General features: G+C 37.6%; 1 protein-coding gene and 1 long non-coding RNA gene across 31 annotated transcripts in view; one reads left to right on the forward strand and one right to left on the reverse strand.

The window, feature by feature from the left end:
• Window positions 1–5,846, reverse strand: part of LOC148225324 (uncharacterized) — a 65,169-nt gene extending 59,323 nt beyond the window's left edge. For 8 of the 18 annotated variants that reach the window (XR_015805681.1, XR_015805688.1, XR_015805676.1 and 5 more), the window contains exon 1: window positions 87–5,484. This is a non-coding gene — a long non-coding RNA (uncharacterized LOC148225324). Of the gene's footprint in view, window positions 1–86; window positions 5,485–5,524 lie in introns of those variants that run through there. The other 10 variants (XR_015805684.1, XR_015805683.1, XR_015805667.1 and 7 more) reach the window with 7 other exon arrangements.
• Window positions 1–15,369, forward strand: part of CDH18 (cadherin 18) — a 490,532-nt gene that overhangs the window by 256,564 nt on the left and 218,599 nt on the right. For 2 of the 13 annotated variants that reach the window (XM_088170673.1, XM_088170720.1), the window contains exon 1: window positions 5,938–6,135. The exons of 7 other annotated variants lie outside the window; for them this stretch is intronic. The gene's annotated coding sequence lies outside the window, so the exon portion shown is untranslated. Of the gene's footprint in view, window positions 1–5,513; window positions 5,660–5,937; window positions 6,136–15,369 lie in introns of those variants that run through there. 4 more of the 13 variants (XM_088170688.1, XM_014875218.2, XM_088170695.1 and 1 more) reach the window with 4 other exon arrangements.

Raw genomic sequence — 15,369 nt, forward strand, 5'->3', positions numbered from 1 at the left:
ATCTGGAGTGCTGAGTCCCATTCTTAACCTCCCAGTACCCAACACATGAGCATGTACCAGAGCAAGTGCAGCAAACACTCCTGTACCTCATTCACAGATCAGAACATCCTCCATATCAGGTGAAGCAGAGAGCTGGTGCTGTCTAGCCAGGAGACAAGAAGGCTCTGGGTAGGTCTTACCAAAATGTAAAAATACCTGATGAAGCAGGGGAGGTAAGGAAGAGGAAACCAGACTCCTCTCAATGGTGGCCACTGACTGGGCATGAAGCTATAAGCACATATGGCTATATTTAAATATGCTGTTGGTCATGTACCTGTTTGGAAGGAGCAAAACAAGATCTGTAAACATCTTCATATTGGAAGAAGTACTAAAAAAAGAAAAACTGGAAAAGAAAATACAGCTATAGTACAGGGAGTATAAGACAGTGCAGAGGACTGCTAAGTTTCAGTGAAGATTCTACATCAAAATTACACAATTTTTCCTTCACATATCTTCAGCATCGTTCAACATTATAATTTTAATGGAAAGGATATTCCAGCTTCAGTTGCACCATCATCTTGTAACATTTTACATTTCCCTTTTTTTGATCTGCTGTTAGCCTACTGAATGCTGACTCTAAGAGAAGCAGTCCTTCATCTTAGTTAAGAGAAAAAATACATAACATGCCCCAGAAATAATGTCCTTTTGGATGATATTATGAAAATCTGTCTTTATATTGTCCCAGGAGCTTTTGCTTGTTAGGATTTTCCTACCTCTAAGCAAAAATTTACTAAAGCTCTTGTTACAGAGGAAAAGAAGGTTCTAAATCACTACTAACTCTAAGAGCCAAACTCCACCAAATGTAATGTTCTTAATTTGAAACAGGACATATTTGTACCTGATATTTTGTACAGAGTATCTGAATAACCATTTGCAACAATTCAGAGAACCTTGACTTGTGAGGATTGAATACCAGTCTGTGTATGAAAAAAGTTTGTTTTTGTCTACATTAATTTCAAAAACATCAGGATAATTTCATTGACAGATTTAAACTTAGAAAAATGCCACCCATTACACATGAACATTGTACAGTTACCAGGTCGTATTTTACACTGGTCAGGGCATGAACTACAATTACACAATTGTATTAGTTTCCTAGGAAACACCCCAATTAAGCAAGTTTCTTGATTGAATGGTATCTATTATAAATGTTAGTGTGAAATTTCATGGGATGGGCAGAAAGATCTACTAATGTCTAAGTTAATCACTTCACTGCCTTCAACTGAATCTTCTTTCTTGTCTGTTTCCATGCAGAGACTGAAAGATTGACACACCATGTTATTCTTTTGTGGCCCTTTATATATATAAATTTTTTTCTGCATTCAGAAAGGGACTGATTAGCTCAGAATTTTATGGCAACAGGTAGCAAAATGCCAAGCATTATGTTGTTTTCTCCAACTCCTGTCAGTGTATTTTGCCTGCTGTTTCATGGAATAGTAAAGGCAAGTGACTATATTATCACAAGTTTTTTGTGACTGGCAACTGTTATTGGCATCATATATCTAGGAACAGCTGTTGTTGTTTTATTAGAAAATACTCCAGTGAAGCTTAGTGTAGAAGGAGCCAAGGAAGTACAGGCAGCACCATTCCCTCTGCAATTAATATAGTGTAGAATTTGCTAACCTGTATTAAAAATTTACTTTTTTAATAAACTATTTGAATATTCTAGAGGAAATGCATGCCTTACAGAATATTCAGAGAGACCATATGCAAAATAAATTGTCTTAATCCTATTTCCTCTGAATACTTGTGCACATTACTAAAATGAAAATAAAAATATAGAGGCATGATATGAGAAATCTCCAGAGAGTCTTCATTAGGAGCACAAAGATAGCTCAGTTGTATGTTCATTTACTAGACAAGTTAAAAATTTCTGTCTCACTGTTATGTATCAGAAAATCAAAATTTTGACTGCCATGATCTATTTTGATATAATTTTCTGTTAGCTATCTACAGATAGAAATGTAACAATATTGTAAAAGGATTTGATGCCATTTTTTTTTTTTTTTTGCATTTTTATATTTTACTACATTTGGATCCTCTTTGAAATAGAAATGGTATTAGTGTGGAGAGTCAATTGTGTCCCATTGTGAGGCATCATCAAAGTATATACATTATTTTTATATTCAGCTTGACATATTACGCTTTTAAGCTCTAGGCCTAATTCTTAATTCCACTTATTGATATATTTTTGGATGATAGTTTCTAAATAACTGTCATTAGTTAATCATATACAAACTTCAAATAAAATTAATTTCTGCATAAATTGGTAGCTGAAGGAATATTTATTAGTAACTCAGCAAATAAAAATGTTCATCTGCTAAGACAAGAAACAGATATTGATGGAGAGTGTCAAATATGTTCTCAAACATATGGCTTGGACTGGTGGTTAGGCACTGCAGCTGAAAAGAAAAATGGTGATTTGTGAATGTGACATTTGTGGCAGGAAATGGTAGAATCCTTTGTTTTCACTCTTTCAAATTTAGGAAAAAGAGAAGGGTTTTGTAATTTTTTGTAGACTGAGAAGTTGCTGCTGGAGGTAGGGGTTACTATGTTATTCTCTGGTACTTTTGAACAAGAACGTGAAAACCTCCAGTGCAATTGCTCTCAGTGTGTGAGCAGAGGTTCTTGGCAGTGACTGAGCTAATTTTCTTCAGCTGCAGCTATTAGAGTACACATGTTTAAGAAAGAGTTGGACTTGAACTTGGCAACATCCTTATCCCAATATGATCTTAGCCATTCCTCATCTATCTATCTTGTGTATAGGAACTTTGTAATCTATAAATGACCTGGAATTTTCATTACTTTATGTATTAATGAACCACTTAGTGTTTTTCTAATTGGTTGGATGTTAGCTGGATGATTAGTTCTCTAGCAATTACCTGCAAGACAATCAATTCATGTTGAGCATATTAAGCACCTCCAAAGAGAGACTGATTTTGTGTGTGTTCTTTAACTTATTAACTGGAACAAAAAACCAATATTTTTTTCTTTAAACTGTAGAAACTAGTTTACTTTTGGTACAGCTATATATTTCCTTCATAACTAGTCTATGTCCTTTTCAGCATTGCTTTTAAACATAGCAAGTCCACAAGTTAGAAGGGACAAAAAAAGCCCCTTCTTTTCTTCTTCCCTTGTAATCATTGTCACAAGCTCTTGAGTCTAGGAAGGGAACTTACTGAACATGATTGACAAAGTTCTGTATTTTGATGTACTGCTAGAATTGCGTAAATTTGCTGGATTCCTTAAGACAAGAGCCATGCATACAATGACTTCAAGGGTTTTAACCAGATTTCCCTGGAATTCCATTAGGAATACTGCTGCAGTCCCAGACAGTAACTTCATTTTGAGGTTCTTTTCATCGGACTTTATTTCCCCATGACAAATTCAAATTCTTTTAGCATTCAAACTGATGAAAGGATTGACCTAACATCAATAACACCAAATCTCAGTATTTAGTCTTAAAATGTAGGCTTAAAAGAAATGTCAGGGTTCATTGAGGCTAGTTTTTTCAAACTGTCAGCTTTTTCCTTGAAATGGCATAATTTGAATTCTTAAGAAAACTTTGATCATTGTATATCAAATTAGCCTGCAATACTGGATATAATCTCTTTAAACAGATATTCTTTACTCCTGACTGTGAGAAGTCCCTGAAATATGTCAATACAAATGCATGTGCATGTATTTATTTTATATATATATATATATGAAGAAAGAATTACAGATTTTCACCTTCTAAATGCTTTTTTGAAGCATCAAGACTTCCCTCTGCTTGTCAAACATCTTATTGCAGAAACAAATGATTTGATGACATATGCTCTGAGTATCTGGTGAATATTCATAATACTGTCTTATTCACTGGAAATTACTGAGAAAAGACCTTAAAATAAAGTGTTTTGGTTTCAGCCATATCCCTGGGTTGTTACACCTAAGCAGCATTTCATCCAAGGGTAGATAGGCTAAAAGGTAACTCTATATTGTATCCCTTTCACTTTATGCACTGGAAATCTTTGGAGGATGGTTTGACATGAATTTGTTTTTATATTAAATTGTCTGGACCTTAAGAGAATGAAAGGAAACTCTTTTTTTCCCTCCTTTTCCTCCCTTCTCTGTTACTAATACAACCACTTCCCTGGCAAGGAGATTAAAAATTTGCTTCTGCCATAGTGCAGTAGAATAGTGAAAGCATCTGGATATAAGCAGCCCATCCCCCAGATCATGAGATCTGTCTGAATCTGGAGCTATGCACAACCTAACAGAAGTTGCATGAGAGAAAACACTCTGAAGACTATGCATTAAAGCATTGATTCATATGTGCTGCAGCTGCAAGCCAGAGGACGTATAAATAGCAAATTGAAACAGCTTCTATTTCATTCCCTCCAAGAGCTTACATCCCCCAAATTCAAACAACTAGCTGCTTCTTGCCCTCAATTCCCTATCCTGCTAGCAAAATCATTTTTTAATGTATATCGCTGAGCAGCTCACAGCAATTTTGTTTGAAAAGTTCTCAAAATCCAGCAGTCCAAGTGATCTCAGTGAGCAGTGTTGTTCTTTCCATCTAATCTGGTGTAACAGCTTCCCTTCCGGTTATGTTAAATTGTAGAATTACTCTTTTCAGCTCTGCTTTTCAAATCTAGATCATTTGTACATGGGGTACCTATCATTTATACTTCAGATGCTGCTTCTGACCCATAATACATTAGGGGAAAAAAGAAAAAAAAAAAAAAAAGGCAGTAGCTTTCTTTTCTTTCATCCTGTCATTTCCTGACGGAGCTTTGGGACTCAAGCACGCTCTGGTTTCATGGCTCACTCCAGGGTACATGTCCTGCTGGCTGGAAGCAAGGTTCCTTTGCACCAGCAGGGAATGTGCCAGGGCTTTCACTTATATGTTAATTAAATTTTTAATACGCTGCTTTAGCAGGTTGAGTAAGCAGTCTTACACGGTTGCCCCATTCCTGAAACCCTGCATCAGAAGACTGCCATTAATCTTTATTCTGAATAAGGTGTGTTTGGAGAAAAGATGTTATACAAGGTCCTGATTTTTGAATTACTTTTGCATCAGCCACCCTGCCTCAATCCAGACAAGCCTGAAAGAACACAAATTATCCACCAACTTACAGTCACTGGTGTAGTGATATGAATATAGGGGTATCAGAGGCCAGGAAATCTCTAAAGGAGTGGGGCTGATCTGGTAGGGAACGGGTTGCTAATGTGACACCTCCAGTGCCCCACCAGGATTGGAAGGAGGCATTAACGAGCATCATTCAGTCTGAATCTCACAGCCGGACCATGTGGACGGCTGATGAACGAGCCGGCAGTGGAATGTTTAGCAGGCTGTGACGACTTTGCACAGAAATAGGAAAATTTATCGCCGGCTTGCCACAGCAGTGCCGTACTGCCCGCTTTCGGTGGTGCGCCCCTTCTGTGCACTCCCGCCCCGCTCGGCAGCCCAGCCCTCCCGGCTCCCGGCCCCCCTTCCCGGCACCGAAATTAGGGGCTCGCTGTCACCAAGCTGGAGCCGTCCTTCTTCTGCACCTCAAGCACGAACAGGGGGGTTTCGCAGCCGCCGCGCAGTTACCGGACAAAGATATCCCTGTGCCCGAACGCACCGGCTGTATCGGTACGAGAGAACGGACGGACGGACGGATGGATGGATGGATGGATGGATGGATGGATGGATGGATGGATGGATGGATGGATGGATCGGTGTGCGGATGGATGAATCGCTCATCTGTCCGAGAGCCGGGACTAGCCCGGGTCTGCCATTGCGCGCAGGAGGCTGCTTGCGTCCCCGAAGTGCTGGGAACGGGAGCACAGGGCGGGGAGGGGAGAAGGACGGGGGCGGGCAGGGAGGGGAGGCGGGCGGGCGGGCGGGCGCGGAGCGGGGCGGGGGCGGGCGGGCGGCGCGGCCAATCGCCCGGGCTGCCGGCGCTGCAGGAGCGGCGGCGCGGGGCTCGGGGCTCCGAGGGATGCGGAGCCGGGGCCGGGTACCTCTCTGAGGACGGCGAGCAGCTGTGCCGCCAGCACTGCGAAAAGTCCCCATTTGCTTCTTATAAATTAAAGTGCCTTGTCACCAGTTAGGGCAAGTCAGCCAAGGTAAGGCTTAAATAAAATGACACTTTAATATGTGGCAACATGGATATTTCTGGACAGCGGTGCCGCTAACACAACCTTCTAAGTAGCGCAAAATATTTTGTGCGATAATGCTGTCGTAGCGGGTGCACAACCTGTAATTTGTCTGTGTTAAAGTTGCCGCTGGTACGTAAGCCTTACCCTTGCGGTGCTGTAGAAACGTGTTTGCTTAACCAAGGCAATTGCAAAGGGACCTGCAAAATACAGGCAGAGAAAGGTAGCGGCGCTCTGTGTATGTGTTTGTGTGTGACCGTGTTCGTAATACCTACAGTTCTGCTCCTTAACTTATGGGGATAATGTGCAGATGCATTTTAATGGTGACGGCAGGCAGATTCTTTAGCTCAACTCACATATGTGAGCCTTTTAATACAATAATACCGCATGCCGTGTTGAACTATATGTGAAGAACATTAAGCTTGGTATTTGAATAGCAATTTCAGGGTTTTGGATTCCTCCCCCCCTCCATGTTTGTAACATTATATGTGATAATTGAGGATTGAAATTGCAGCAAAAGAAGACCTCCTGCACATTTGCCTTTAGCTGCTTGTTAAATCTTAAGCAGTCACCTAACTTTACTTTGTATAAAGGGCACTGTAAATAATGCACAGGCAGAAATAAATACTCTCTTCATTTCCTCCTAACCCACCCCAACTGTTCCTTTCCTAATGAACAAAAACTACTATGTTCCTTTAGTTCACACCACATTTTGACTGATGGAACTGTCAGTGATCTGAAGCTGAGTGTTTTGGCAAGCAAGGAGTTCCTTAGGATGACTTCGTTAATGTGTGTATTTGAAAACAACATAGTCCTGAACCTGTATGTGTGTATGTGTGTGTGAGTCTGTTTTGTGTACATGAGTGACAAGATACAAGGAGGACAGGGTACAGAAGCCAATGAAACGTGGCAAACGTAGATGCCTGCATGTATTTCTCTGACTGGATCTCTGTAAAGCAGTATGAGCATTTCTTATATTTTAATGTAGTTCATCATTCAGATTAGGGCTTGGGATAACTTCAATTTCATGTGCATCAATGCCCCATTAGTTTTTCACGATCAAAAGAAATGCAATGGAAAACATAGGTAAAATTATGACTTCAGTTAGCACAGGTGATAAAATCACTGCCTGTATTCAAGGTACAGAATGTATTTTTCATTCTGAGACACTAAGCATAGCTCCTTCCTTTCAAATCTTTACTTCTGTGCTGCAGTCAACCTTACACAGTTGTTGAAAACACTGAAGCCTTCCTTCTGCATAGATTGTCCTTCTACTAAGTGATAGTAAATGTTTGTCTTCAGGGAAATATAAAATTTATTTAAAAGTTTGGCACATGCTTGGCTTTTTGCCTAACTGTAAAGGTAAGAAGATTTAGAGAAATGACCAAAAGGCTTCCCTAACCTACTTCACTGCCTTTGACAGAATATTTCATTTAATTTCATACTTTTCTGAAGAAGACATAATATGGTATAGTTACCTAATGCAAATTAAGGTGTGGCTCTTTTTCTTTTTTTTTTTTTTTTTTTAATGTGTACCTATGGAAACAATGTAATAATTTTCTTTTGTAGTTAAAGTTACTAATCATCCCCCTTAAGGATGACAATAAATAACCTTGTCATTTCTGCTTAGAAAATGTCAATCAAACAGAAAATAAACGAATAATCCATCAAAAAACCTACAAAACAAGTCAAGAAAACAACCAAATCAACACATTCACTGTTACCTGCTTCTGAAAATTGACTGGAGAAATAGTGTGTCAGACAGCACTTTCCTTTAAATAGGAGCAAATCCAATGCACAGGCATGACTTAGGGGGCACTGTGCTGCCGACTGAACCATTTACAGATGAGATCCAAAACTCAATGCCTTCCACTTGCAGGTATTGAAGATCCTGTAAGACTTTCTAGGATAGGATTGTTGACTCTGCAATTAGGACAAAATGCCAGTCAAAGATTTTATACTGTGTCTAGTTTAATTCCTCAAGTAGCTTAATTTGAGGGCATTGCTCTTTACAACCTACATTAAAAATGATGTTTAGTGTTTTTGTCCTGCAATGCAGAGACTGTAACTCAGCCACTTTCTTGCTGCATTCTTTGCTAATTCATGGTAATAGTCCTGGTGAACATATGCAAAATTATAAAACAACCGAGGATAAATGTTTTCAACACCCAAAATTAGTGTATGAGGGTGCATGTGTGCCCACCAGAGAGGCACAGTTACTGCACCAGAGCTGACATTCCTATGGTGCGTAAAATTTACATAATACCCTCAGGGAATAATCTGTACTTAAAAGTGACTTTTCTTCCTTTTTTCCAATATTTTTTTCTCTGAACTCTTAAACATTTAACATATGAGCTCTAAACATTAAAACGTGAGCAATTGAATTGCTAGTTCTCAATATGGTTATATGGAAGATTTCAACCTTTATCTCTGGCAGATAAATGAAACTTGAAAGGTATGAAAAATTCTGTTAACTATAGCTCCTGCTCCTGGTTAAGAGCTGCATTTCTGTTAATACAATTAGGGCTAAAAATTATCAGTCTTATCAGATTGAGTAAAACCAGCTAAATACCAGTGAGTCATCTGTTCCATGCAGATGAATGTGAGCTCCAGTTTGGACAGCTAACAGTTAGCCTTGTGAGCCTAGTTAGCCTTGGCAGACCTGTCCTGCAAAGGCGCCTAAATCAGCCATCATGACACCATGGGGCACAGCTTCATTGCTTACAAACAATGCAAGATACAAGTAGCAACTGACAGAGCAGAAAGGGGACAAAATACATAGCAAAACCCCACAACAGCATAAAGTGATTGCATTCATAGAAGAGGTTCTGTGCATCTTCTCTTAGAGGAAGATGATACATGCACAAAGATCATAAGAAGAAACTCCATATAAAAACCCCAGCATAGCCTACAAGAGTCTATGTAATCCAGCACATATACCTCACTAGCACTAATTATAGTGGAAAACTTGTTTTCCATGATCAGTAGAGCTGCAGTTTAAATAGTATGTGTATAGTCTGTCGATTAATCAGGGTGAAGTGCCTAAACTTCATCATCTACTTGATGAACAGATTTGGACAAGTCCCTAAAGCACTCTATAACTTCATGTGTGACACGACCATTGCACAATAATTATAGAATGAAGAATTAATATTTCATGATACTGTTTAAAAAAAAATCACAGAACTTAATACTGAAGTGTTATTGTCTCTATTACTCTATTCCTTCAGTTTTGAATTATACACAAATTCGCATTTCCAGCAAATGAAGCTACATGGAATTTGAAAATTCAAAGAATGGAAGTAGAATTTTTAAGAATCTTCTGAATTAAGGGAGAACAAAGATTGACAGGATAAGATTTTTTTGTCCTCCAAAGCCAGGTTTTATCAGAAAACAGTTAATAATGAACTATTTTAAAAGATGATTTTAAAAATGTACCATTACTTTTTTTTTCTTTTTACTAATTTCAATTTGCACAAAGAGAATCAACAGAATTTAAAACAAACCAGTAAACCAGTTTGAGATTTGAAAGCAGTGAATAAGGCTGATGTCCTATTTAGAGGTTGTGCTTATATGGAGGAAGTTTTTGTTTCAGGGGTTGGTTTTGAGTTTTTTTTTTTTTAATAATGTCCTTGTGGATTGAACACAGCCAGAATAACATAGTCATGTAGCTTTATAAGTAACCAACAAGCAACTTGGTAGCATTTGCACATCTGCAGTCCTTATATAATGAAAATGAATTCAGCAGTTGCTTGAGGCCTGTAAGAAATGTAGTTTAGCTTGATGACAATTGTCATGTATATTTTTGTGGAATTTGTTCAAACCTGAGTAGAGTTTGTTATCCTAGAAAAGACAAAGCATTATTTTACTCCCCACTCCTTGTGAAACTGCTTGCTGCTTTTAAAGATATCTTCTTGCAAAAGGGAGTATATTTAGGTCACAGAGAAATTATTCCATTCTCATTTCACCTTACCTAGGTTTCAGTATAATTTATCCAGCACTTACAAGGACAAATTTTCAAGGCTGTTTGTGAAGTGTGGTGTAAAAATACCTAAGCTAGCTGAGGTACCAGCTGGATCTCTACCACAGAACTGTAGTGAGGATCTGTGAGATTTTTGTTCTTTGTAGTACTGCACAGTCTACTGTAATATTGAACCCTGAAATTACTTTGCAAGAGGGATCAGCCACATTGTCTTGACTTAGCAGATGGGATGAATGAGGTGATAGGACCAGCAGGCATTTCCTTAGGAAAGTCTGTTGGATGGAGAAGTGGGGACTGCCATTTCCTCATTCAGGTCCTCTCTTAGATGGGGACAATGAACTAGACACTTGAAAATCAGCTTTCTTCAAGATTTTTATGTACTTCAATTGCTTTGAACCATTGTTTGGAGAAATCTGCCTTTCCCTGCTAGTGGTATAGAAGTACATGCTTCAGTATAGGTGGTCGAAATACTTCCTAGGATGTCTTCTCCCTGTGCAGTATTCCTGCTGAAAACAGCCAACTATTTAGTTGACTCCTCGTTTTGGAATTTCGAGGTGTATTATAGAATCATGAAATGTTTTGGGTTGAAAGGGACCTTTGAAAAATATCTAATCCAGCCTTCTTTACAGGACATTGACACCTTCCTTGGGCAGCCTGTTATAGTGTCTCCATCATGCACCATGTTGTTTGGTAATTAATTGCCATTAAACTCTTACAGAACAGTTATGGGTGTATATATGATACGTGTATACACACATGTTCTTTGAGAAGGTACAAAGAAATGAATATTAACTTTAAAAATGCAATGTTTGGTCTTCTAAAAACATGTAAAAATTACTGGTAACATTATATAGAACTGACAGCAATTTTTTTTTTTTTGGCCCAAGTTGTCTTATATTCACAGATGGGAATGTGTACTTTCATTATTATATAAAATCATTTATTTGAATTCAATGATTAGTCAACTTAAGCAAATCAGTAAGATACTGTTCTACAAAAGTCATACATTTGGATTTGAATTCTGTATATTTTACATCTTGTTCTTGCTGGGTGGTATGAAAGCTGTGAAGGAAAATCTTTTGGTTCAAGAGACTATGGTCACTTTCATTTTTAGTAATTATATTTGCCCTGAGAAAATAATCTTGTTGTGTCTTTTACTTGTAAACATTTATGTATTGGGCAGCTGTTTGAAGGACACTTCAGATGACACTTCATATTGAGGTGAAATTTCTCAGGCTTGTATTCAGTCAAACTTTCAGACAATTGATAGAACAAATATTTTTGAAAAATAACAATATGAATACAATCTCTATAATTGCAAGAGAAGCATTTGAGATACTCAGAGGCAGGTTTGAGACTCTCAGTGAGTCCTGTTCCATATGTAAAATAAAAGTGCTCCTTCAGTAGAGAACCTTCCTATAATTAGTGAAAAATTTAATAGCTAAGCCATGGTATCAGGCTAATAATGCTGCTATTAATTTTCGGGGTATTGGAGTGTGTATGCATGTGTTTGTGCATATTTGAAGGAAATAGTTGCTAAAAGGGAGGTAGCTCCTTTAGTTCATTCAATAGTGAGAAAGATTTGATTTGACTGTAAAAAGATATTTTTAATACTGATGTATTGCATTAGCACCTGGGAAGTGCTGACTGTTTTAAGTGTAAAATCTTGGCTTTCAGGAGAGGTGAAATAAAACTAGGGCATATGAGCATTGTAGCGTGTTAGCCATTATGCTCATGTCAACTGCCAATATTTAAAAATATTGGGGAAATAATTTATGTCTGGATTACAATCCTCAATCACTATTTCTTGTATGTTTTACATTTGGTCTTTCAATAAATAATAAGCTTTCTTACTAGAGTAATAAAATCAAGAAAAAAGTTACGCATCATTTATTACATGCAATTTCCACACTCTTTGCTGATGAAGAAAATTTGTTATATATTTGCTGTTCATTAAAGCATGAATCGTACATTCATATTCGTGAATTTGAACTCAGTTATTATCTTGACTATTCAGGCTAGAGGGATCTTAAATATTTTTCTATTTGCAGGAGGGAAGGTGTAAAATAATCAGTTGATTAAGCGTTGTACATTTAGTTGGTTTTTTATATTTTTTTAAGTTATGAACTATCTTAAAAACTTCTGGAAAACTGGTGAAAAAGTATAATATTTATTCCTATACTCATTCATTTTCAATGATTTCACAATGAACACATTGAAATCCTGTGTAGCTTTGTACTAGAAACCTTTCTAAGTGGTTTTGGAAAATGGCAAGACAACCAGTAAACTAACATGTTTTCAAGTGGAACCCAACGTTTCCAGTCGGTTGAGCTTCATTCAGTGTTAGGTAAAGACTGCCAGGGTATTCACAGTAATAATTGATTCGTACAAGGTCTAGTGTTTCCTAAACTGGATTTATTTGTCGTCTTGTATATGCTTAGGACAGCTCTCCAAGGCATACAGTTCCTTCCTTGTGCACCAGAATTGTCCCAGACAGCAGCAGAGTGGAAATATAGTTAGTGCACCTGGTGCAGATGATGTGACCTGCTGCCATAAGTCCCTTCGAGCAGCAGCTACCTCTGCTCAGGTGTTAAGCAGGCACATTATGGGCATACAGACTGTGCACAGCTTTAAGATAGGGAGTGGATCCCCAGAGCTGACCAAGTGCTGTGGTTCAGTCCCCAACTTGCTTCTGGGACATAAAGGCATTGGCTTGATAGTGCATGCCATTTGTGTGCTATAAATTGCACATTAGGTTTAGAGGATTTAGGGGGAGTGATAGTGTTGCATTAATATGTTCCTGGAGGAGACACATTTCTCAGATCCCCCTCAAACAACTGCGTCACTCTAATACCAACCATGTTTAAAATCATAGGGGAAATACATACTATTGGAGACTTCTTGCTCTGTTAAGGAGAAGTTGGTAGATGAATATTTATTCCCAGAGAATTGACCCTCAGAGAGCATAAAGGAGCTTATGGAGAATGTATGCAAAATCATTCAGCCAACAAGTTGCTACTTTTCCCTAGGTCTATTTCTTTTTCCTGGGATAATTTTCTGCTGGGTTACAGAGCTATGTCATTTTATAGTAAGGTTTGTCACGTTCTGGATCTAAAGAAGAAGAATTTGGGGGAGCAACAGGCTGGATGTAAGGAAAGAAAAATCAGACATCATTATTTTGATAATCTTTCTTTAGCCATGAGGCAGATGAATGGAAAAGATGACCAGAGTGATGTTCCTTTGTAAGAACCTTTGAAAAGTAGCCTCCTAGATGAAAACCTATTCAGGAGATTTATAAGTACCTCTCAATAAAGCCAGCAGGAAGACAATTGACTATGTAGCTTTGCATTGTGACTTGAAGGCTAATGAACTTGAGCTCTTTCAGACGATATAGATCAGATGATGACTGATTTTCTAAAGCTATTAATGCCTACTGTGCTACTGTTTGGCTTATGTTGTCATATCATGGTAGTGTGTTGCTATGTCATGTCAACACACTTGTAAGTTTTCTAGTTCTGAACTGAGACAGGAGATCTCCCCATTTATGTTTGTTTAAAGTTTTTTGGTTTTCTTTTTTTAATGACAAAGAAGTATAACATTCTTGAAATGCAGTGAGTTTTCTCCACAAGACCATTGTGTGATAATTTACTCATTCTATTATAATGAGCACTTGCTCTATTTATTGTGGAGCTTAATATATTTTAATGACTGTTGTGACTCCCCTGCAGAGCAAAATGCAAGAGTGTCTCCATGCACATGATTAATTTAAGTGGATTTGTTGTAAGTTTTGGAACTTATGAGCACATACTTTTTTGCAACATGCATCTATAATTTTGCTTTTAAAAGCATGACATTACTTTTCTTAACTTTGGAGAAATCTGAAAGCATAAATGCTTGTATATTTAGCATTTATATTTTATACCAGGTGAAAGATGAGTGGTTTCATTAAAACGCTCTTGTATTAAAGGGAAGCTTGTAAATTTTTTGTTCAGGACTTTGATGAATTCATTAAAATTAAAGCTCATTAATTAATGTCATTTGGTACTTGATCTGCCCCTCTAAATCTGCACTTTTTAAATTCAGGTTTATGTTTTTTGAAAAATATCAGTCAATGTTTAAGTAGGTTTATGGCATCTGCAAAGTAATTAGAGGCACATCAATACAAAATTATTTTTTGTCTTCTGAAGATTGTCAACATTCTGACAACAACACTGTATTCAGGAAAATGAGAACTGGAAAAAGAATGTCATAAAAATTGACTTGTAGACAAGGTCTTTAGCCTGTCAGTCTGTCTAGTAAATCTCTGTAGACTGCTGGTGATCTTGCAGTGACACCAAAGCTTTTTGTAATGACATTTCTGTAATATCCACACACCCTAAAGGAAACACTTTGCTCTTCTTTATGCTTTTGTGATATTACTATGAAAGTCAGATTCAAAATGAGGAAGCTGTTTGAAAAATACTGTTTTATCAACATTGAGACTTAAAAGTATGAACTGATTTTCTGATTGGCAAAGTTGTTTATGTTTTGCAAATCCTGAAGGCCAACTTCATTTTCTTATTCTAAAAACTGCAGTGTTAATAAATTCAAACTGATAGTTAACTCTTTAATCAAACGATTCTTTTCTTTTCTATACTCTTTCTCTACTGTGTCACTTTTATTTGAACAACTCTTACCATCCCCAGAGACTTGCAAGGAGAAATTTACTGAATTTTTTGAGTACGCAGCAATTATTTATTTTCTGATAGAAACATTAGATAGGTAAGCCACTCCCAGGCAGAATGTTATAATGCCTGATTATTTCAATGTGAGATCCTGCTGAGTCCCTGAACACCAGACAGCTACCACTCAGGTAAGTAATTGTGAACCTCCATGGCATCTGAGGATGGGGCAATTGTTATTCCTGCTGAGTTCTTGTCTTCCCAGTTCCTCACTTTTTCCCTAATGTCTTTACACTTTTTAATGACTTTTTCATTTCTGCCCACTCTATATTTTCACTTCTGCCTTTATTTTAGCTGTAGCTACATTAAATGTCCAAGTTCTTTGCTTCATTTTTGTATAGAGTCCTGACATTAGAGAACATTATATTTGGAACAAAATTTGACTTTGAATAATTGCAGAAACAAGGAACGTGAAATGGATAGGTTAAATTAAGTTTGGCCTCATCCCTGCTAAAACTGTGAACATACATTGTCTGCAGGAAATGATAGCTTATGGACTGC

Source organism: Sturnus vulgaris, chromosome 1, assembly GCF_052056855.1.
Source record: "Sturnus vulgaris isolate bStuVul1 chromosome 1, bStuVul1.hap1, whole genome shotgun sequence".
NCBI classification, from domain to species: Eukaryota; Metazoa; Chordata; class Aves; order Passeriformes; family Sturnidae; genus Sturnus; species Sturnus vulgaris.